The sequence below is a fragment of the Lissotriton vulgaris genome, unplaced genomic scaffold, assembly GCF_964263255.1.
Source record: "Lissotriton vulgaris unplaced genomic scaffold, aLisVul1.2 SCAFFOLD_789, whole genome shotgun sequence".
Classification (NCBI taxonomy): Eukaryota; Metazoa; Chordata; class Amphibia; order Caudata; family Salamandridae; genus Lissotriton; species Lissotriton vulgaris.
In genome coordinates this window covers 683,253-705,653 of record NW_028242002.1, presented here as the reverse complement: position 1 = coordinate 705,653, position 22,401 = coordinate 683,253, and the positions used below count along the sequence as shown (strand labels likewise).

The 22,401-nt window shown below is 47.1% G+C and overlaps 1 protein-coding gene and 1 pseudogene across 1 annotated transcript in view; one reads left to right on the top strand and one right to left on the bottom strand.

Annotated features, from left to right (window-relative positions):
- The window catches only part of LOC147669100 (rho GTPase-activating protein 28-like), a 516,960-nt gene that overhangs the window by 147,594 nt on the left and 346,965 nt on the right, over nucleotides 1–22,401 (top strand). The window lies entirely within an intron of this gene.
- On the bottom strand, nucleotides 1,100–2,655 carry LOC147669101 (endogenous retrovirus group PABLB member 1 Env polyprotein-like; annotated as a pseudogene).

Below are 22,401 nucleotides of genomic sequence, written 5' to 3'. Positions count from 1 at the left end.
CAAATGCTATATTCGAAAAATCAAAATGCACCTCCTAATGTCCGTATACATTTCTAAACAATGTTAAAGCTTGTTTGTTAGATTTGGGGGTCTCTAGTTGGCACAGGTAGGTACTTGTGACAAATAGGGACCCTCTCCTCTGTTGAAAGTAAAGAAAATGGTCAGGCGATTGAGTCGATGTCTCTCAAGTAATTTTGCCCGGCGTTAAACGCCTCTAATACCATACAAGGGTTATCAAACAAAGAGGCAGGCGCTGGAGGCAGGAAGACAGGAAACAAGTTTTATTCCGACGGAGCAGAACACATCAGATCGGACAACAAGGTATCGTTTCGAGGTGCTCTAACAGCCTCTCTGAGGCCTGGCCTCTTATACACTGGTTTTATGGCATGTGACCACTCTTTATTACAATAAAGACATTGTGAGGTAAGGAAAAGACATCCCCGAAACCCCCCGTTTCCGGCCCATTCCAACACGTGGCTACAGTAGAGGTCTTCACCCCACATACAATAGGAGGGAGCTATCACGCAGCTGGGTGTTCCGCCGATTCTTTAGAATGTGTGCGCCTGATCGGATCTCAGGGGGTGGGGAGGCCATGATCAATAGTAGCTCCTTTGAAGAGGGGCGACTTCATACAGTAGGGGGCAATAAACTGTATCCTCCGGTTAGGTGATGGCCTGGGATCCGTGCAGACAATCGGGCTCAGAGGAAGGGGTCATCAAAGGAGAGATATTCATGAAAGAAGGGTCGGCGTGGACAATCGAGCGTAGAGGAAGGGTTTTATCAAAAGAGGGGTATTCATGAAAGGAAAGGAGGTGTTGGTCAGGCGCGGGGTGTGACTCCCAGGGACAGAGTCACGCGGAAGGAGAGGGTTTATGACTTGTGCATGTGAGAGCGGGGGCAGCCAGGATGCGTGGGGGATGCTTGCGGGGTCCGGGAAGTGCGCTAACGATCGATCGTGAACAGGGAGACCATGGTACCTAAAATGGCTGCCGTGCATATTCGTACGTGAGTCTGAGGAATGGGCAAGATGGCGCAGATGATGTTCAGTTCGCCAACTAAAATTCCACAGTCCTCCCTTTTAACATGTCTCGCCAGCTTGTCAATTCGGATCTATTCCCATAAGACCACGTATTTCTATCTCATATAGGGGACTCATGTGCTCAGTTCTGAAGTCCAAAGTCTTAGGGCACATGCAGTTAGAAATGAGTGAACACAAAGGTGGCAAACATTGAATTCCTAGGCAACACCCACACAGTACCACAACCGGTATCAATATAAACGTGAACAACCTCCATCCCCAATCCTTCAAAGTATCCCAAAACCAGCTTCCAAGCGACCATCCTTCTTGCTCCTGGTGAACCTCTGAGGAAAGTGTGTGGAGGTGTTCGATTGCTTTGTAGACTGAAGGCGAGTTATCTGGCACGTAGGTCCAACAGCTGGATCCGATGATGCGGCATGCTCCTCCACGGTCGGCTAGAACCACATCTAGAACAAGGCGGTTTTGAAGAGCCACCTGGTGGACTGCCTGAAGCTCAGCCGTGTTGTTAGCGAGGATGCCAGCCGTGATGTTAATGGTCGTTTCTACTGCCTGGGTCAGGTGTCGGATGGCGCGGCTGTTTGCCATCGGCCCCACAGAGGAACAAGTCCCTTCACCGCATCCAGGAACTGTGCTCCGGTGGAGTCGGCTTGTCCAATGTCTCCGGCGCGCTTCTGCCGGTGATGGTTGGCTGGGGCCACATACGTGGGGGGGAGAATGAAGGCGATGTAGCAAGTACCCCCCCAACCTTTCGGGAGCCAAGTGTAAGCTTTGGTGCCGCAAACAAAGTACATATTCGGAGAGGCGACAAAGGAGGGGGGATCAGTTGAGTCCAACGACCTGGTGATGTGGCAGAAACTGTGACCCACCAGCTGTGTTCCCAGGCCTTCGATGCACACAAGACCCGTGACATTGATAACAGACAGAGCCACAGTCAGAGTGGCAGCCGTTCGCTTCCGCAGGTAGGAGAAGGTGGGTCTAGCTGGATTATGGAGCACTTGCATTTCAACTCGTTCTTTGGCAGGCATGTCCATATGGAAGGCGGAACCGGAGGTTACAGGACAAAAGGGAGCAGAAGTCTTTCCGGTTTTGTTCAGCCAGAACCCATAGTAGAAGTGTGACACTGTTTGACCACTAGTGGCGTTGTCCTTGTGGCTTTCTTGCGAGAGGATCAACCAGGCAAGGCAGGAGCCGTGAACTGAGAAAGGTGACGGGATGAAGGGGATGGAGTGTCCGGTGGCATGCGGGAGCAACCCGCAGATCCAGCAGTTGGTGGCGTTGACAGCAAGGTTGTGCTGGTGCAACAGTTGCACAAAGGAATTGTTCCAGAACTCCTTACGCCTTTCTCGGAGCTGAGGCGAAAGGGAGATCAGGTGGTGCTCTTTCATGGTGGTTGGCTGTGCAGTGGTTAGCAATATCTGATGAGCGGGTGTGCTTTCCTCCAAGATCCAGAAGGAAGTCATGAGGAGGAGGCAAAGGAGGAAGACAATGAAGAAGGCAATTGTCTTTGATTTGTGCATATTGTCAGTCTTTGGGTTCCTGTAGTGGGTATTTCCGGTTGCTTCCATCATCTTCTTATCTGGCGCTTCCATCATCTTCTTATCTGGCGCTTCCATCATCTTCAAGGTGCTCGGTAGTGGGCAGAAACACAGACTTTGTTTAGCTTCTCTCCGGGTAACCCTTGGTTGTGTTTAGGTCACCGTTCTGAGATTTAACTTAGTCCGTGGTCTACTTAGCCGAAGCTCCCTCCTTTCGACGCAGGAAATACCCTTCCCGGGATGGCACAGTGGGATCAGAGAATTTTGCAAGTTCAAGTGCCTCGGTATCAGGATAGCAGTTCAGTGATGGCCGATCTTTGTTCAGGAGCTCTTCCTGGGTGTCGACGTTTTCTGTAGTGGCCAGGGTCGAGGAGACCTTCTTGCAGTGGTGTGCATGCAGCCAGTGCCGTTTCCCCTCCACTCGAAGGGACGTCCGGGTGGTGATCAGTACTTGCCAGGGGCCCGTCCACCGAGGTTCCAGACTCTTTGCCCATTGAAAATTCCGGACTAGTACATAATCCCCCGGTTGGATGTCGTGACCCGGAACCCTGGAAGCATCGGGGATGGCCTGCTGCACCTGCTGATGAATGACAGACAACGTTTTAGTTCATTTGTACAAGTAATCTGACAGCAGGACGTCGGGGACGTCGTGAATGGAGGTCGGTTTGGGGGCAGTCCAGAGGTTCATCGGTCGCCCAAATACAACTTCGTAGGGGGTCAAATGGTGCTTAGTGGGAGTGGAGCGCATCAATAGCAACTCCAGTGGGAGGGCGTCTGGCCACTTAAGTCCTGTGGTGGCCACTATTTTTGACAGTTTTAGTTTCAATGTAGCGTTGTGTCGCTCAACTAAGCCAGCGGATTGGGGATTTGAAGACCGCATGAAACCTCTGTTTTACGCCCAACCCCTTCAAGATTAGTTGGATAACTTCAGCTATGAAGTGGGGGCAATTGTCGCTCCATAAAATTCGACAAAGGCCGTAGCGAGGGAAAAACTCTTTCAGTAGTACTTTGGCAGTAGTCGCGGCAGTGTTATCACGGGTCGGATAGGCTTCTACCCATTTGCTGAAGGCACATACAATGACTAATACATAGACTCGTCGCTAAAGATAATGAGTCGCGTGCTTCTGGTAAGACTAGAATCCTGGGTTGAAGATAAAAATGTCCTTTCACCTATTCAGTATGGGTTCCGAAGAGGTATAGGAACCATGGAGCAGTGCGTGAACCTTGAACTTATCATCGGCAAGTACACAAGAGCCAAGGAGGGGAATTTGTTCATGTGCTTTGCCGATCTAAGTTCTGCATTCGATCTAGTGGAACACGCACTGCTCTGGCCAACACTACTCGCTATGGGCGCACCCCCAGAGATCATTCACCTACTGGCCAGAATGTACAGCAGCCTTTCAAGCAAAGTCAGATTCGGATCAAACGGAGAATGCACCCCCTTTTTTAAAATTGGTAGAGGGATCCGACAAGGGTGTGTGCTAGCCCCCTTGTTATTCTCCCTTTTTATAAATCAGGTTGACCAATCCTTACAAGAATCTTTAGCTGATGCCCCTATTATTAATGGTAAACAAATACCCGTCCTCTTATATGCGGACGACGCAGTCCTGATTTCCAGGACCGCGAATGGGCTCCAAAAGCTAATTGATAAATTTCACATTTTTATTAAGGGCAGAAAGCTTAAAATTAACAAGGGCAAGACTATGACCATGACCTGTGGAAAGAAACTTAAGAAAAGCAAGTCATTCTTTTTAGATGGGGATAAACTTGAATCTGTTCAACATTTTTGCTATTTAGGTATTACCTTTTCAGGAGATGGGAGATGGGTAAACGAGCAATCCTGTGTAGGCATGAAGATGACTAGAAACACAAATTGTATCTTCAGATTCGCTTCTAAATTGGGGGGCCGTAGAATAAGAGAGATGATTTCCATCTACAACTCAAGGTGCATGTCGTCTGCCCTATATGGACCAGGGATATGGGGATATAATCCCCAGATTGCCCAATCCATCCAGCAAGAGGAAAACAGGTACTTGAAACGCTTACTATGTCTCCCTGCTTCAGCGTCAAATGAGATCACTCATAGAGAGCTAGGTTTAAATCATGCCACAGATCTGATTGCATTGCGTCCTCTTTCCCTTTGGCGATCCATATGGGCTAAAGAAGAAACTAAGTTCACCCAGGAAGTAATCGTAGACTGTATTAAACTGGATCAGCATTCGAAAATCCCCTGGTTAAAACACATTTTCTCTTGGTACAAGATCCTTTTTGATCAGGACATTTTTAAAGATATTTTAACAGAATCCGTTTTAACGAAGCGTGACCTTAAAACCACCTTTATGGATCACGCAAAAGGGGCCAGAATGAAGAAGTATGCTATGCAAAGTATGTTTAAACTGCATTTGGAGTATAATTTAAGTATAGGATTTTCATCCTATCTCACATTTGTTAATATTAACTCCCACCGCTTGTTTTAGCACGCCTGAGGTTGGGTATAGTCCACCATCTGGTGGCTTTCCCTATTGTAAAAAAACCCGGGTTATGCCCGTGCCCATGCGACGGGAAATCTAAACAGAGTATCTGCCACTTTTTACTATTTTGTAATTTTTATACTGGTTTTAGAAAGTTTTATCTGAAGCAACTATTTTTGGAATACAGTACGTGCAATATAAGAGCTGCAATGCAACTGTTGTTTGACTTGTCCTCCCCGAATGTGTGTTACCGTGTAGCCATCTATATTCTTAAATGTATTGGGCACAGGAAATCAATTATTACATGAGCCCCCTTCTTTCCTTTATCCCCCGTTGGTAAACACATCTAATGAACAACTGTGAGTTACTGTTAAACTTTTGCATTTCTCTTATATGAATTTTATCCACTCTGTATTTTTACTTGTTGATTGTATCCTTGATAATGATTACCTTCCGGCTTTGCACTTTTTCTTGCACTAATGTCTTTTTTCAAATTCTTTTAAAACAAACCGCTGCTAAAATACCTATGATTTCTAATATCTATGAGACCATACAGACGTTGCACTTTACTTATAATTTTGCATATTTGCACATACCAACTGCACTTTATGCCTATCAAAGGTCTTTTCTGATTTGCACTATTATACCTGGTGTGTTTCGCACTAAACCTTAACTGCTGCTAAATAATATACTGTGACCAAATTGAACTCTGTATATCAATGAGATATATCTTATGGGCTTAACAAGATTGGCATGGTTATTGATACAATTTTAAATAAGTTTCATTATTTCAACCTACACAAATATGTTTTCATACAGTATTGTTGTATGTTGCTATATGGTTGTACTTGTACAAACCGAATAAAGCATTTTGAAAAGACTAATACATATTTCAAGCCTTGGCATCTTTCTAGCTGGATGTAATCCATCTGGAGGACCTCAAAGGGGTGGTCGGGGATCCCAAACCCTCCCCGGGGTACCACAGTTCCTTTCCCGGGGTTGTGTTGCAGGCAGATAAGGCACTGCTGGACCAGGCGTTTGGCTGAGTCGGGGATTTTGTCGTTCTGCCAGACTTTGGAAATGAGTTCAGTCATGGGGGCAGATCCTATGTGTGCGGGAGAGTGTGCCATAGTCAGTATGGGAATCAAGTATGAGTCAGGCAGCAACCATTTGTTTGCATCTTTTGTCCGCCAGCAGACTTTTAAACCCACCCGTGCCCACTCGGTCAGTTCGTGAGGGGTGCTGGCCGACTGGATGTCCCTAATCGTCTCCCTAGCGTTAGTCCATTTTTCTGCTTGTGACCTGGTCACATACATGCGTGTCTTCGTCCTATTCTCAGCTGTGGTTCGGGCAGTGATGTCGGCCAGCGCGTTTCCCTGTCCGACTAAGTCTGTCACCTTCTTGTGTGCCTGGCATTTGATCGCTGCTAATTGTTTTCGTAGGAGAACTGCGTCAATCAGGGCGGAAACTAGATCTCCATGGAGGATGGGTGTGCCGTGGGACGTCAGGAATCCCCTTTCCCTCCACAAGAGCCCAAAATGATGAACCACCCCGAAGGCATACTGGCTGTCCGTGTAAATGTTCGCCGTGGTCCCTACCGCTATGATACATGCTCGTGTGAGGGCAATTAGCTCTGCCGCCTGTGCGGATCGTTGTGTGATGCGGGCTGTTTCAACTACTGTTCGGGCTGTCGTTACCGCATAGGCAGCTGAAGTGGTGCCGTCTGGGAGTTTGATGCAAGAGCCGTCTACCCATAGCTCTCCATCAGGATCTGAAAAAGCAGTGTCTCGGAGGTCAACCCTACTCCTGGTCTGTTCGTCCGTGCGGCTCACACAGTCTTGTATAGGGGGCACATCGGGGTCATCTTCAGGCAAGGGCAACAGTGTGGCAGGATTCAAAGTCTTGCATCTCTTCAGAGTGATGTGGGGTGCGAGTAGAGTCAATTCGTACCCCGTCAGTCGTGCACTAGTCAGGTGTTGAGTCTTGGTCTGGTTCAAAAGGGTGTCGACCGCGTGGGGTACTAACACCGTGAGGGAGTTCGAAAGTACGATTCCCTCACTCTGACGGATAGAGACAGCAGCGGCGGCTACTGCTCGAAGGCAGGCAGGCAAAGCTCTGGCAACAGGGTCAAGAGTGGCAGAGAAGTAGGCACAAGGGCGCTGCTTAGAGCCGATGGGCTGAGTTAGAACAGACAACGCGCATCCCTCCCTTTCGTGAGTGAAGAGGGAGAAGGGCTTGGAATAATCTGGTGTTCCCAGGACAGGTGCTGAGCAAAGGGCATCCCGCAACTCTTTAAAGGAAGCTTGACATTCGGGGGTCCAAGGGAGTGGGAAGGGGACATCTTTGGCCAATAGGGAAAGTAGGGGTTTGATAATGAGACTGAAATTTGTTAACCATTGTCGGCAGAAAGAGGTAAGACCCACTAAAGAACGGACTTGCTTCTGTGTCTTAGGGACGGGGGTATCTAGGATGGTTTGGATTTGGTCGGGCGTAAGTTTCCTCCCTTCTTTGGACAGGAGATGGCCTAGGTATGTCACTTGAGACTGGCAGAACTGCAGTTTCTTTTTGGAGACTTTGTGGCCATTTTCCGCAAGAAAGTGCAAGAGTTGGATAGTGGCCGTGATGGCAAGTGGAGTGGTGTCGGCCGCCAAAAGGATATCATCGACATATTGGATCAACACCACTCCATCTGGTAGCTGGACGGCGTCTAGCTGTCTTTTGAGGGCCTGGCTGTAAATGCTGGGACTTTCAGTGTAGCCCTGGGGAGCTCTACAAAATCGGTACGAACGGTTTTTTAGGGTGAAGCCGAAGAGATAACGGCTGTCTGGGTGGATGGGGATAGAGAAAAATGCATTCTTAAGATCAATAACAGTGAAGGTGGTGGCTGTGGACGGGATGAGGGTCAGAATGGTGGTGATGTCTGAGACTACGGGGTACTGTGGCACAACCACTTTGTTGACCTCTCGTAGGTCGATGATGAAGCGGTACGCTTTCTCATCTCCCTCACCTTGCTTCTTAACAATGGATAGGATAGGGCTGTTACATACATTGCTAACCACTTCCTCTACCACTCCTGCATCTACCAGGGACTGAATAATCGCTACCAATGACTTCTCGCCTTCTGGTGATATCCAGTACTGTGGGAGTTTCGGGAGCATTGCGTCTTGTCGAACAGTTATGTGCACAGGGTCAATCATCATTCGTCCTACGTCAGAGTCGCTTTTGGCCCATAGGTACGGGGGCAGGGTGTCGAGCAAGGACAGGTCAGCATCAGTTATAGAGTACATATGTCGTGCGGGGCAGGATCTGGACATGCTCGGGTTGTCGTACAGGATGACTCGGACTCCATCTGGGGAACACCTAATGGTAGCTCGGAAATGTTTTAGTAAATCAATAGTAAATCAAAAAGAGACTAGCCAGAGGTGAAGTTAGTTTGACATTAATAATATTATTGTCATAGTGACTCAGTATCGTTTTGCCAATTGGTGGTGGCACCTGTTGGGTGTCTTTAGAAAGCCCTCACCCACCAACCTAGTTGGTGGCATGCTTCATCATCGGGCTCACCCAGTGACACCTAGCGTGTCCCGGGTGTGCTTCGACGCCTGATTACAGCGGAGCAGGTATGTCACTGTGTGTGCGGTGTAAGGTGTTCAGATATGTGAGGTTAAAACGGCTTGGCGGACGGTCCCTGGGGTGAGGATACTTTATTGAAAGGGCCTCCGTCAGCGGTTAAAAATAAGGCGGTGGGACGTTAGAGGCGGGTTACGACCTCCTACGTCCTGAGAGTGTCAACATGTTTCAGCCAGTGCCTTATACTAATCTGGCTTTCTTCAGGACAATAAATATGTGTAAGTTAAAAGTATTTTTTGGTGGGTGAGGGCTTTCTAAAGACACCCAACAGGTGCCCTCTAGTCCTGGGGCCATTCGTCATATCCCTCATCTCTTTATTTTTATTTAGTTCCAGAAGAACCGGACATTGAGACTTCCAATGCCCGAATCCTTCGCAAAATGCACACTGATTATCCTCTATGTCCCTACGTCCAGAGTAGGGAGTGGGTGTGCAGTCCTTTGGGGGTGGATTTCTAGTGGCTGTTGATTGGTAGCTCCCCCTGTGGGGTTCTTTCCCGACCGCCACCCCTTGTATCTGGGCTATCATCACCCTTTCTTTCAAATCTTTCTTCTTTCTCTCGGTTGCCCGATCATTCTCATTCTTTTGATGTTCGTAGTACTGAGCCATTTGAAGGATAACTGCGGGTTTGGAGGCCCCCCAACTACTCTCGCTCGTTTGTAACTTTTGGGAGACCTCTTGCGATAGACCCTTTACATAGTTTAGCACGAATAGGTGTTGTCCGGTTGCGGTGGTCATGTCCTGGCCACTGTAGTCGGAGAACACCGTCTCAAATCGGGAGAAGTATTCTGATACGTCTTCCTGGGGTTTCTGACGGCAAGCAGTGACTATCGACCAATCTACCTTTTTCTCTGGGATCAACGTCTTTAGCTTCTGAACTATTTTGTCCGGGAGTTCCAGTATGTCTTTCACTGGTTTCTTTCCGGGTTCTCGCCGTCTATCTAGCTCACTGAGTTGATTCCAGGTATGGCCGAACAGATCTGTGTGGTCGGGTTTCCGGATTTGCTTCCACACATTCGCCGGCAGGCATAATCCGAAAAACAAGTCAATGTCCGCTAGAGTCATTATCGTTGAACCCAAGGCTGTGCCTAATTCGGTATAAAATGCTGTCGCTTTCTTTCTTAAATCAGGCAGGGTTTGCCGAAAAGTTAAAATATCCTGTCGATCCCATGGTTGATAAACCCAATTGTACACAACCCTCCCTTTTGCATCTGCGTGGTTGATATCGTCGTTTGTTCCCTGACCTCTTGGGGGAACCCAGTAGGGGGCGGCTTCTCTGATAGGCATCATAGTGTTGGCTACTTCTGATGAGGACCCAGCCGTTTCAGGGACTGTAATCTTAACCTCTGGTTTCTGTTCCGTGAGGTGGCGGAAGACTTCAAGCGTTTGCATGAAGAGGTCCGTCACATCGTGCTCAGTCCCATCTCCAACATCGACCTTTCTATATAAAGTTGTCAGTTTAGCAGGACCCTTATGGAGAAGTGTGGCTCAGGGGTTAGAGGCGGCAGACCCGGAAGCTGAGATCGGCCCTGGACCAGGGTTCAATTCCCCGCCTCGACGGGGCTTGGGCTCAATAATTCCACGGACTCGATAATTCTCGCTCCGGTGCCTACTCGACTCACGGGTTCACACTCTGCGTCTCTGGGCAATAGCTTGCTTAATCTCCACAACGGCCCCTCGTGGCGGGATGCCTGGCTTTCACCTTGTGGATACCCTGCCGGGGTTATCTCACAGGGGAATACCAGGACGGGTTCCCTAAGCAAGCGCTTAGATGCCTGCGATGTGGGCGGTTTGCGCTATATAAATACATTTACATTTACATTTAGCAGGACCCTTATTCTGATACCTATCCTCATATGCATTCAGGGTGTGGTAGCTGAATCGTAAAATGAAATGCCGCCTGTGGCTACCGGCATGTGAATTGTGCATATCCATTGTATATTCTTCGCTCTCCTTCCGTTCTACCAGTGTCTTTGCTATCTTGTCAATCCCATCCCGCTCATCTTTGCTCAACCTATTTGGTCTGGCTGGTGGCTGCTTGCTAGTCTCGAGTTCATCTGATGTTGTTACTAATGCGGCCGGTGCGGAGGCCGCGAGGGCCGGGGCACTAGCGCTAAGGTCACTCTCGCCCGCACTCAGAACTGGCAGGTGCTGTACTAGAGGCTGGCAGGTGGCATATGGAGGGGGCATGTAGATAATCGGAGGACCTAGCAGTAACTCGTCGTTTGCCCGTTGTTTGGAGGGCAGTTCAGGGTAGAGTGTAGAGGGGGTCCTAACAGGGCATTGGCCTGCCGACCCTGATTCTTGCTTCTGTCTAGCTTCCTCTCTCTCTTTTATTTCTTCTTCTAGTTTCTTAGCGGCCAGGTGGGCTGCCTTTCGTAATTCTTTCCCTATTTTTGCTTCTTCTCTTTTCTTTCGTTGTTCTGCTTCTTTGCGCCACATGCCGACACTATCGAGCATGGTGGGCATTGCCTTATTTTTCCGAAGGGCTGCTTCTAACGTTTTTATTTTATGATCATCAAAGGAACCTATCAGTGGCCACTGACTTTCGGGGTCCTTCTTTGTATATTTATGCCATAACTTACTATAAGCTACAGCGACTAGTCCATGCTTAGTGAACATGTCCTTATTAGGGGTGCCTTCCAGTGGAGCTGGATGGTTCATCTCTAATAAGCGGTCCGGGCTGTACCAACTACCAATCAGTGGGGAGAAGACAGGCATGACAGATTACAACGGGGGACAAAGGTCCGCACTACCTATCCTTCACTACTTGCAAAGACTAGACAGAATATTTCTATTCTCCGTTATTTGCAAGCAGAGAATATCTCAAAAGCACTATACTGCAAACAATCTATGTTCGGCAATCAATCAGTGGGGAGAAAAATAGGCACGACGGGTTACAACGGGGGACAAAAGTCCGCGTTACCTACCCTTCACTGTCTGCAAAGGGAGACAGAATATTTCTATCCCTCCCCGTTTGTAGGTAGCGAATATCTCAAAGAGCGACAAAAGAAAATACTAGTATTTCAATTAGTCAAACAATCAATCAATTCGTAATTCGTCGTGTTTCACGACCTTACCCGGACCGCATGGACAGTTTCTCGTCTTCCGTTTCCAGCGCCTGATCGTCCTCTATTTTCTGTTGTTACTGCGGCACTCCTGATGGTTCCCAGTCAGGACCGTAGATCACTCGAGAGAGGTCTGCTCGGAACCAGTGAAGTTCAGATGACCGGCTGCCAGACGAGGGTCTATCGGGCAGGTGCACTTCCTATCGTTGCAGTCGTTCACTCTGTCGTCGGGACCTCTCCCACTGGATCCACGTGTCGCTGATGGGCCCCACGTTTGGGACGCCAATTGTTGAAAGTAAAGAAAATGGTCAGGCGATTGAGTCGATGTCTCTCAAGTAATTTTCCCTGGCGTTAAACGCCTCTAATACCATACAAGGGTTATCAAACAGTGAGGCAGCCGCTGGAGGCAGGAAGACAGGAAACAAGTTTTATTCCGACGGAGCAGAACACATCAGATCGGACAACAAGGTATCGTTTCGAGGTGCTCTAACAGCCTCTCTGAGGCCTCGCCTCTTATACACTGGTTTTATGGCATGTGACCACTCTTTATTACAATAAAGACATTGTGAGGTAAGGAAAAGATATCCCCGAAACCCCCGTTTCCGGCCCATTCCAACACGTGGCTCAGTAGAGGTCCTCACCCCACATACAATAGGAGGGGGCTATCACGCAGCTGGGTGTTCCGCCGATTCTTTAGAATGTGTGCGCCTGATCGGATCTCAGGGGGTGGGGAGGCCATGATCAATAGTAGCTCCTTTGAAGAGGGGCGACTTCATACAGTAGGGGGCAATAAACTGTATCCTCCGGCTAGGTGATGGCCTGGGATCCGTGCAGACAATCAGGCTCAGAGGAAGGGGTCATCAAAGGAGAGATATTCATGAAAGAAGGGTCGGCGTGGACAATCGAGCGTAGAGGAAGGGTTTTATCAAAAGAGGGGTATTCATGAAAGGAAAGGAGGTGTTGGTCAGGCACGGGGTGTGACTCCCAGGGACAGAGTCACGCGGAAGGAGAGGGTTTATGACTTGTGCATGTGAGAGCGGGGGCAGCCAGGATGCGTGGGGGATGCTTGCGGGGTCAGGGAAGTGCGCTAACGATCGATCGTGAACAGGGAGACCATGGTACCTAAAATGGCTGCCGTGCATATTCGTACGTGAGTCTGAGGAATGGGCAAGATGGCGCAGATGATGTTCAGTTCGCCAACTAAAATTCCACACCTCTAGTCAGGGAAAGGGGATTACACACCTAAAATAACCTCTGCTCACCCTCTAGGTTGCGTGGCCCGAGCAGTCAAGGCTTATTTCAGAGGCGTTGTAAGTTAAGCAGTGGTGACCACATAGAGTAAACCAGTGACAACACTACAAATGAACACCACACAGGTTTTATATAAAAAATAAGTAGACTTTCTATAGAGTTACCACAAGACCATAAACGACAAAAATACACACTATGATAACTTTAAGATGGTAGATTAAGCTTAGTTCAGTTCAGTTCTTAGATGCGACACTCTGCGTCAATGTACCTTAAGTTGCGTTGCGCTTCCACAACAAGCAATGTCGCAGTGATGGGAAATGCGGCAAAGTTCTGATACAAAGAAATAAAGACGAGAAGAACTTCCACATGCGGCACACTTCTTGGGGATGCGAGAAACTCTCGGTTCGATGCGTGGACTGCAGCGGCGACACCCTTACGATGCGACAGCAACAGCTCCACCGGTGACGCTCTTCTCCACGATGCGTGAAGCTTCTGCTCGATGCGACAACTACAGCGGCGACATCCAAGATGCGACGGCAGCAGCTCCGACGGTGGCGCGCTTCTCGGGGATGCTAGGTGCTCTTGGTCGATGTGGTGCAATGCGACAGTTCCAGCGGCGGCACCCTCCTTCTCCGGAGTTGCGACGGCAGGCACAGCGACGGCGACACGCTCCGACCTCGTTGCGAGATTCTTCTCCTGATGCGGTGCAGTGCGACAACCACAGCGGCGACACCCTCCTTCTTCGGAGTTGCGACGGCAGCAGCAGCGACGGCGACGCGCTTCCTCTTCGTTGCAGCACGCTTCTCTCCGATGCGGTGCAGAGCGACAGATCCAGCGGCGACACCCTCCTTTCTCCGGAGTTGCGACGGTGACACACTTCTTCTCGTTGAGTCGCGCTTCCAGCTCCTTGCGACACGCAGTTCCTCAGAAGGCCCAAAACAGCAGCAGGCACTTCCAAAAAAACTCTGGGGGGTGAAGTCTGTTGTCCTTGAGATTTCAGCAGGAGGCAAGCTCTTTTCCAAGCCCTTGGAAATCCTTCACAAGTTGAAAGCAATGTACACAACGTTCCCTTCTCCTTCCTTTGGCAGTAAGGCAACCGCTGCAGGCCAATCCCCCAAGCAGCACTTCAGCTTGGGAATAGTCTCTCCTCAGTTTCTTCGGGTTCCTCTCCTCAGAAAAGGTTTCTTCTTGTAGTCCAAAAGTGGTCTAATTTCATGGGAGCAGGGTCCCAATACTTATACCCCAAAATCATTTGTTCTCTGAGGGGAGAGGGGCCTGTGCCTAATACAAACCAGTTCCTGAGCACTTTGTTTACCAGACTTATCCTTTCCTTTCACAGTGCAGGGCAGAAACATCAGACGCCCCACAGGAAGTGGAGCCAGCATTGTCGAAGGCAAGTACAGTACTGGAGCACTTTGTTGACAAGACTCCTTCTCTTCTTTTAGTGTGCAGGGCAGAAACATCAGCCGCTCCCCAGGGGTTAGAGTCAACATTGTGGAAGGCAGGCACAGCCCTTTTCAGGGTTCAGGTGCACTCCTTCCTCCCATCTGGATGCAGATCTCTCTATTCACCACTGGGTGACTCAGCCTGTCTCCTGGAATTCCCCAGCCCATTCACTCACAGAAACCAGACATAGGAATACACAAACTAGCAGAGGCAGGTTTGAATGGTTAGACAAGCAAAGACCTACTTTCTAAAAGTGGTATTTGAAAACACAGAATATTAAAATAAACTTCACTAAAATATGTATTTTATTACACAGAATGTTAAAACCAACTTTACTAAAAGATGTATTTTATCCTTCTGAGTTCAGGCATACTAAACTAGAATTTCTACCATGTTCTCTGAGCCTGTTAGGATTATAAAATGTAACAATTCTAACAGCCCATTCTGGCCTATGGAGAACAGATAGCCGTGCAATAGTGAAAAATGAAAATAGCTGTAATTCACTATTAGGACATGCCACATACACCAGGGCTTGTCCTACCTTATACTGACAATGCACCCTGCCCCTGGGTCTACCATAAGGGTGACTGATATGAAGAAAAGGGAAGGTTTAGGGACTGGCAAGTGGGTGCACTTGCCCAGTCAGCATGACAGTACCAGACTGCAACCAGTCTCTGCAATGGCAGACCTTAGACACATTTTACAAGGCTGCTTCTGTGGGTGGCACAACCAGTGCTGCAGGCTCACCAGCAGCATTTGGATTCACACACCCTGGGCACACTCAGTGCACTAGACTAGGGTCTGACAAGTAAACCAAATAGCCAAACATGGAACCACTGATTCATACATCAATTTACAATAGGGAGCACTTGCACTGTGGCACTGGACTGTGCTCTCCACACCACTGGATTCAAGCAAGCCGGGCTGAAGACGGCTGGAATGCCAGAAACCGGTCCTCTGAGGCTTGTTTCCGGTCCAGGGAAGGCATGGCTTGGCACTTCGGGCTGGACTGTTCCCATGAGGCACAGGGTCAGACTGATTTGCATATGGCCATGTCTGAACTGGGGTGGTGTGGAGTGCAAAAAAACAATGGATTTAGGCCCAGATCTCTGTACTGGGGTGAATGTATGACATTGTTCTGCATTCTGTCCATCAACTGTGGTTTTTGCATTTGTCACCCCGAGTGGGATGGGTATGCTCAGACGTGAGTCCCATGCTCTCCACACCACTGGATTCAAGCAAGCCGGGCTGAAGATGGCTGGAATGCCAGAAACCGGTCCTCGGAAGCTTGTTTCCGGTCCAGGGAAGGCATGGCTTGGCAGTTCGGGCTGGACTGTTCCCATGAGGCACAGGGTCAGACTTATTTGCATATGGCCATGTCTGAACTGGGGTGGTGTGGAGTGCAAAAAAATGATGGATTTAGGCCCAGATCTCTGTACTGGGGTAAATGTATGACATTGTTCTGCATTCTGTCCATCAACTGTGGTTTTTGCATTTGTCACCCCGAGTTGGATGGGCATGCTCAGACGTGAGACTCATGCTCTCCACACCACTGGATTCAAGCAAGCCGGGCTGAAGACGGTTGGAATGCCAGAAACCGGTCCTCGGAAGCTTGTTTCCGGTCCAGGGAAGGCATGGCTTGGCAGTTCGGGCTGGACTGTTTCCATGAGGCACAGGGTCAGACTGATTTGCATATGGCCATGTCTGAACTGGGGTGGTGTGGAGTGCAAAAAAACGATCGATTTAGGCCCAGATCTCTGTACTGGGGTGAATGTATGACATTGTTCTGTATTCTGTCCATCAACTGTGGTTTTTGCATTTGTCACCCCGAGTGGAATGGGTATGCTCAGACGTGAGTCCCATGCTCTCCACACCACTGGATTCGTGCAAGCCGGGCTGAAGACGGCTGGAATGCCAGAAACCGGTCCTCGGAAGCTTGTTTCCGGTCCAGGGAAGGCATGGCTTGGCAGTTCGGGTTGGACTGTTCCCATGAGGCACAAGGGTCAGACTGATTTGCATATGGCCATGTCTGAACTGGGGTGGTGTGGAGTGCAAAAAAATGATGGATTTAGTCCCAGATCTCTGTACTGGCGTGAATGTAAGACATTGTTCTGCATTCTGTCCATCAACTGTGGTTTTTGCATTTGTCACCCCGAGTGAGATGGGTATGCTCAGACATGAGTCCCATGCTCTCCACACCACTGGATTTAAGCAAGCCGGACTGAAGACGGCTGGAATGCCAGAAACCGGTCCTCGGAAGCTTGTTTTCGGTCCAGGGAAGGCATGGCTTTGCAATTCGGGCTGGACTGTTCCCATGAGGCACAGGGTCAGACTGATTTGCATACGGCCATGTCTGAACTGGGGTGGTGTGGAGTGGAAAAGAACGATGGATTTAGGCCTAGATCTCTGTACTGGGGTGAATGTATGACATTGTTCTGCATTCTGTCCATCAACTGTGGTTTTTAGGTTTCGCCTATTACCATTCGCTTGCGAATGTAATAGGCGAGAATTCAAGTGCTCCATCGACTCGTCAAACCACTGCGGTTTTTTCACAGTGCATGTGAGTCACGTGACCACAAAAGCGGGTCACGTGACCACACAAGCATGCGTATCTCCCTAATCCGCCTGCCACACTTCTCCTCCCCTCGCTCGCATTCCCGCCCCCCCACCATGCTTTCCCGCACCCATCCGGCTTCCCTCCGCGCATCTCCCTAATCCGCCTGCCACGCGTTTATCTTTAACAATGGCTGAGGCTCCTTTCATTTCTCTGGCTCGGCTTGTTTTTCTTTGACAATCATCTCCAAGCGCGAGCAAAATGCTTTCACTTTCGCGCTTACTGAAGCTTCCCCAGCCGTCCACTGGTGAAACACTCCTCCGGACACAGTGCTTCATCTTTTTTTTGCTTCCTTTATTTCATCGGTTGGCAATATGTTTTTTAAAATTATTTGTTTAGAATCCTCGCTCGCATTCCCGCCCCCCCACCAGACTCTCCCGCCCCCATCCGGCTTCCCTCCGCGGATCTCCCTAATCTGCCTGCCACGCCTTTATCTTTAACAATGGCTGAGGCTCCTTTCATTTCTATGGCTCGGCTTGTTTTTCTTTGGCATTCATCTCCAAGCGCGATCAAAATGCTTTCACTTTCGCGCTTACTGAAGCTTCCCCAGCCGTCCACTGGAGAAACACTCCTCCGGACACAGTGCTTCATCTTTTTTTTTGCTTCCTTTATTTCATCGGTTGGCAATATGTTTTTTTTAATTATTTGTTTAGAATGCAGGGTGTTTTGTGTGCTTTGAGACGCATTTGCTGCTGCCAGTTTAAAGTTTCATTAAAGCCGCTTCCTCCTGGTCGTGTCTTCATTTTGAGATGGCTGGTGTGCGCTCTCTGCGAGATGCCTCCCATTTACTGTGCTTACTAAAGCTTCCCCAGCCATCCACTGGTGAAACACTCCTCTCGCCCCCAGCCCACCGCCTCCCAGCACAAACACAAACAACGCTTTTAGTGCTGTCACTGCGGATTGTTATCCAAGCGGGGCCAGCATGGAGTCGTGTTCTCTGTGATAAATAACATCCCGCTGTGAGAATAACAGGGTGCTCTCGTTTGTGGCAGGGGGCTTCTGGTAATGCCACTTCTGCAGCCTAAAGTGACCGGCTTACAGCCTCACCCTGGCTCATTTGAAAGAGGGGGAGGGTATTTCTTCATTACATGGAGGTGGGCCCAGGGGGCACCGCAGTCTGTGAAGGGTTAGCAGAGAGGGGCTGTTTATGTAACACTGAGACCTCCTTGGCACACGAATCACAGTAGGGGAGAAATTTTCAAAACTGATAGTGTTTCATTTTTGTACATTTATAGACCTTCGTGCGTACATTGCCCTCGGTAAAGGCATATATGGGAGAGAGGAACATAGCGCTAGGCGGAGGAAGGGAGACAACATGCACTCTTGGAGAGAGCTGAAACAACTGAAACAAGCATTAACAAGCACTGGCGTTGCCAATAGGTTTCGCATTTGGAAAGTTGGAGCTATTGGTTTTGTAAATGACATTTTATATTTATATATCGTTATTGGCATTGTCAATAACAATATATAAATATATAAATATAAAATGTCATTTACAAAACCAATAGCTCCAACTTTCCAAATGCGAAACCTATTGGCAACGCCAGTGCTTGTTGCATTTGTCACCCCGAGTGGGATGGGCATGCTCAGATGTGAGTCCCATGCTCTCATACAATACATGAAATAATTGGAGAGAGGGTCCCAGGGAATATGTAACAACCTAGGCACAGTAATAATCCCCCTTTAAACTATAGAAAACACAAAGAATAACTGTGGGTCTAAACATATAAAACAGCTATGTGTGTGGAAATGTGCTAGACTTGTAAAGCGCACAGCTGCCCGTAAGCGCTTTACAAGTCTAGCACATTTCCACACACATAAAATGGCTATGTGTAAGCTGCAGATGTAAGCAAACTACAGGACATTTACCTATTGTGAGTAAGTGTCCATCAGTTACTGTTCCTATACCGCCCAATTCATCATGTGGTCTACTTCACAGTAGGTAGTCCGAGTTAACCAACTACAGGGTGTTATTGGGAGATGGTTGGTATTGATGAGATAGTTTATAGGGTGATAGGTAGATGTTGTTTGTAACTGCTTTCAGTTACCTATTGTGGATTGATGGATTTAGGCCCAGATCTCTGTACTGCGGTGAATGTATGACATTGTTCTGCATTCTGTCCATCAACTGTGTTTTTTTCCATAAATGCAAATGGGCTGCTCAACAAACAGAAATACGGTGCCCAGTAAAAAAACACAAGCACAGTAGGTTTGCTATTCTTGAAATTGGTTGGTACAGAATATGTTTAAGATTTTTTAATTTTATAGATGAGATTTGATCCATGCAAAATCCTGTCCATAAATGCAAATGGGCTGCTTAACAAACAGAAATACGGTGTCCTTTTGAAATGGGCTATAGCCCTTAAGCCCCAGGTGGTCTTCCTTTAGGAGACACACCTGAAAACATATTCTCCAAAGTTGTTTCTGCCAAGATATTTCTCCCATGGGTTCTTTTCCTCAGCAGGGGTTGCTCAAGAAACCTACCTTGGGAAATTGTGCAGTTGCAAAGAGACTCTAAAGGTAGATGGCTTTGGGTTGTAGTAAAATTGCTGGGAAAGACATTCAACTTTGTAAATTACTACGGCCCAATCTCTGATGACACCTCGGCCCTGACTGAAATTAGTGAAATCTTGAGGGGTACTCCTGGGCAAATTATAATAGGAGGTGATTTTAATTACATTCAGGATTTAAAGAGGGATACCTCTAACAAGAACAAGAAACAATTAAAACCAAAAACGAAAGGGGTGCTGGAGCCCTTTTTGTCAGAATACCAACTGCTGGACTCTTGGCGCTCCCTGAATCCCAATACTGAGTCCTACACATGTTATTCTAATAGATTTCATACAGCCTCCAGAATAGACTTTTTTTATCCTCCAGATCTCTTCAAATCTCCAACGCATTGATAGGTTGTAATCCGTTCTCAGATCATGGGAGGATTGAAATTGATTTGATTCTGGAGGTGCGGTCTAGGTGGCAGCTGGATCGTACCCTTTTACAGAATACATTATGGGTAGAGGGCTTCAAAGAGTGGATTAAAGATTTTTTTGTAGTAAATAAGGATTCATCAGAACCTTTTGCAGTATGGGGCGCATTTAAAACAGCAGCCCGGGGGCAGATTATAGCATTTTCCAGTAACAAGGCAAATGTCCAAAAGGGAAAAATATCTGCCCTTCAGTGTACTGCTGAGAATGAGTACGCATTAAAACTGCATCAAATGCCTAATAAATGGGAACAAGCCAAAGCATCGCTCAGGGACTTCTTTATTCTGGAAGAGATAAACAGCTCAAAGGCCTTTCAGCAAAAACTGTATGAAGATAGCCAACTGATGGGGAAGCTTCTGGCTAACTCGATCCGAAAAAAACAAGAGTCTTCTATTATTTTGAAAATCCAGGATCCCCTCGGTGGTACAGATACTCGGAGTGAGGGGATCGCGAAAATATTCCTTGATCATTATAAGAGAATTTATTCCACAGATATTCAAGTGAAAGAAATACTGATCAGGGAATATTTTGATAATCTGGATATACCCAAAATCTCTGACTCTGGGCGTAATCAAATAAGCAGCGAAATAAGTTCCCTGGAAATTCAAAATTGTATAAAAGAAACAGCCTGAGCGAAAGCCTCAGGTATAGATGGGTTCCCGATCGAATTCTATAAGGTGTTCTTGAAGGAATTAGAAGATCCTTTGAAAAATGTATTTAATTATATTAGAATAGGCGGTAAGGTTCCTTCTGAGTTCAAAGAGTCCACAATTATTAGTTTCGTTAAGAAAGATAAGAATCCGGAGGATGTGAATTCCTTTAGACCAATTAGTCTATTGAACTCGGACTATAAGGTTTTTATGAAAATCTGGGCACAAAGATTTGTGTTCGCAGCCCAGGAGGTAATACATCAAGACCAGACGGGGTTTATAGCTGGTCGATATATGGTAGCTAACACAGAATATTTGATACAGGTGTTAGATTATTTTAATATTAATTCAATCTCTGCATGCATCTTAATGATTGATGCAGAAAAAGCATTTGATTTAGTTAATTGGTCAGTGTTATTTACTTCCCTGGGTTATTTCGGGTTCCCAGCCCCAATAATTAATATGCTACAGAACATTTATGAAGGGGCATCAGCCCAGGTGATAATTAACGCTAGGCAAGCAGGGAAAATAAAAATAAATCGAGGCACTAGACAGGGGTGCCCCTCACCTCCCCTGCTTTTTACCTTTTTTATCGAACCTCTAGTAATAAAAATAAGGAATAATGTAGCAATACTTCCCCCAATTGCTGGAATGTCAAAGTTAAAATTGTTCGCGGATGATATTATCTTATATATGGCTCCCAATAAAGAAAATATTTTACATCTTATGAAAGATCTTAAGGAATATGAAAAGATTGGGGGTTATAAGATCAATGAGAAAAAAACGGAAGTTCTTGTTTTAAGTTCAAATATAGATTTTCTTCCGTTAGAACTTCAGCCCCAAGCAGAAAAACGGGATCCAATAAGATACCTAGGGATCTATGTGACCAGGGAGTATCAAGAACTTTTTCGATTGAATTATTTAAAAACGAAGAACAAAATCAAGAGCTTGCTTGAACAATGGGACCTGTTGCCCTTGTCTTTGATTGGCAGAGTGGCTTTAATAAAGATGAATGTACTGCCTTGGCTCTTATTCCTGTTTAGTAATATTCCAATTAAAGTGAACATGGCCTTTTTTAATGAACTTGAATCCATGATGAGAAAATTTATTTGGAATAAAAAGGCCTCAAGAGCTAAGCTCTCGGTGGTACAACTTTCTGTAAACCTAGGTGGACTCGCTCTGCCCCATTTTAAAACATATTATGAAGCAGCTTTTTTTGACATAGTGGCGGGATTATTAAGGAATAGACAGACAAGAGACAATTTTTTTTTGGATAAAATGCTTGAGGAATCAGGCTCTCAAATTTTTTTCTTTTTAAAAACTGCAAAGCTTCCTAAGAAAACAAGATATAAGACGCTGATAGGATATTCATCAAGATTACGGCTTTTATTTAAAAAATACGGCTCAGATGGATCTATTTATTTGAAATTGGTAGAATGTGCTAAGATGGGTCTTAAGATACCTTTGAGTCATCTGTTAGAATGGGATTCTGCTGGATGTTGTCAAATAAGGCACCTACTTATCCAAAATACTGTAATTGGCTGGCAAATGGTAACAGATAGAGCACATCCTAGACGTATTAGGTTTTTTGAATATGTACAACTGATCAATTTTATTAAAAAAGAAATACGAGGGCTAGACACAACACCCAATGTTTTGCTAACAGCTCTATATGGGGAGAAACATACGGGTATTGGATTCTGGTATAGAAAGCTATT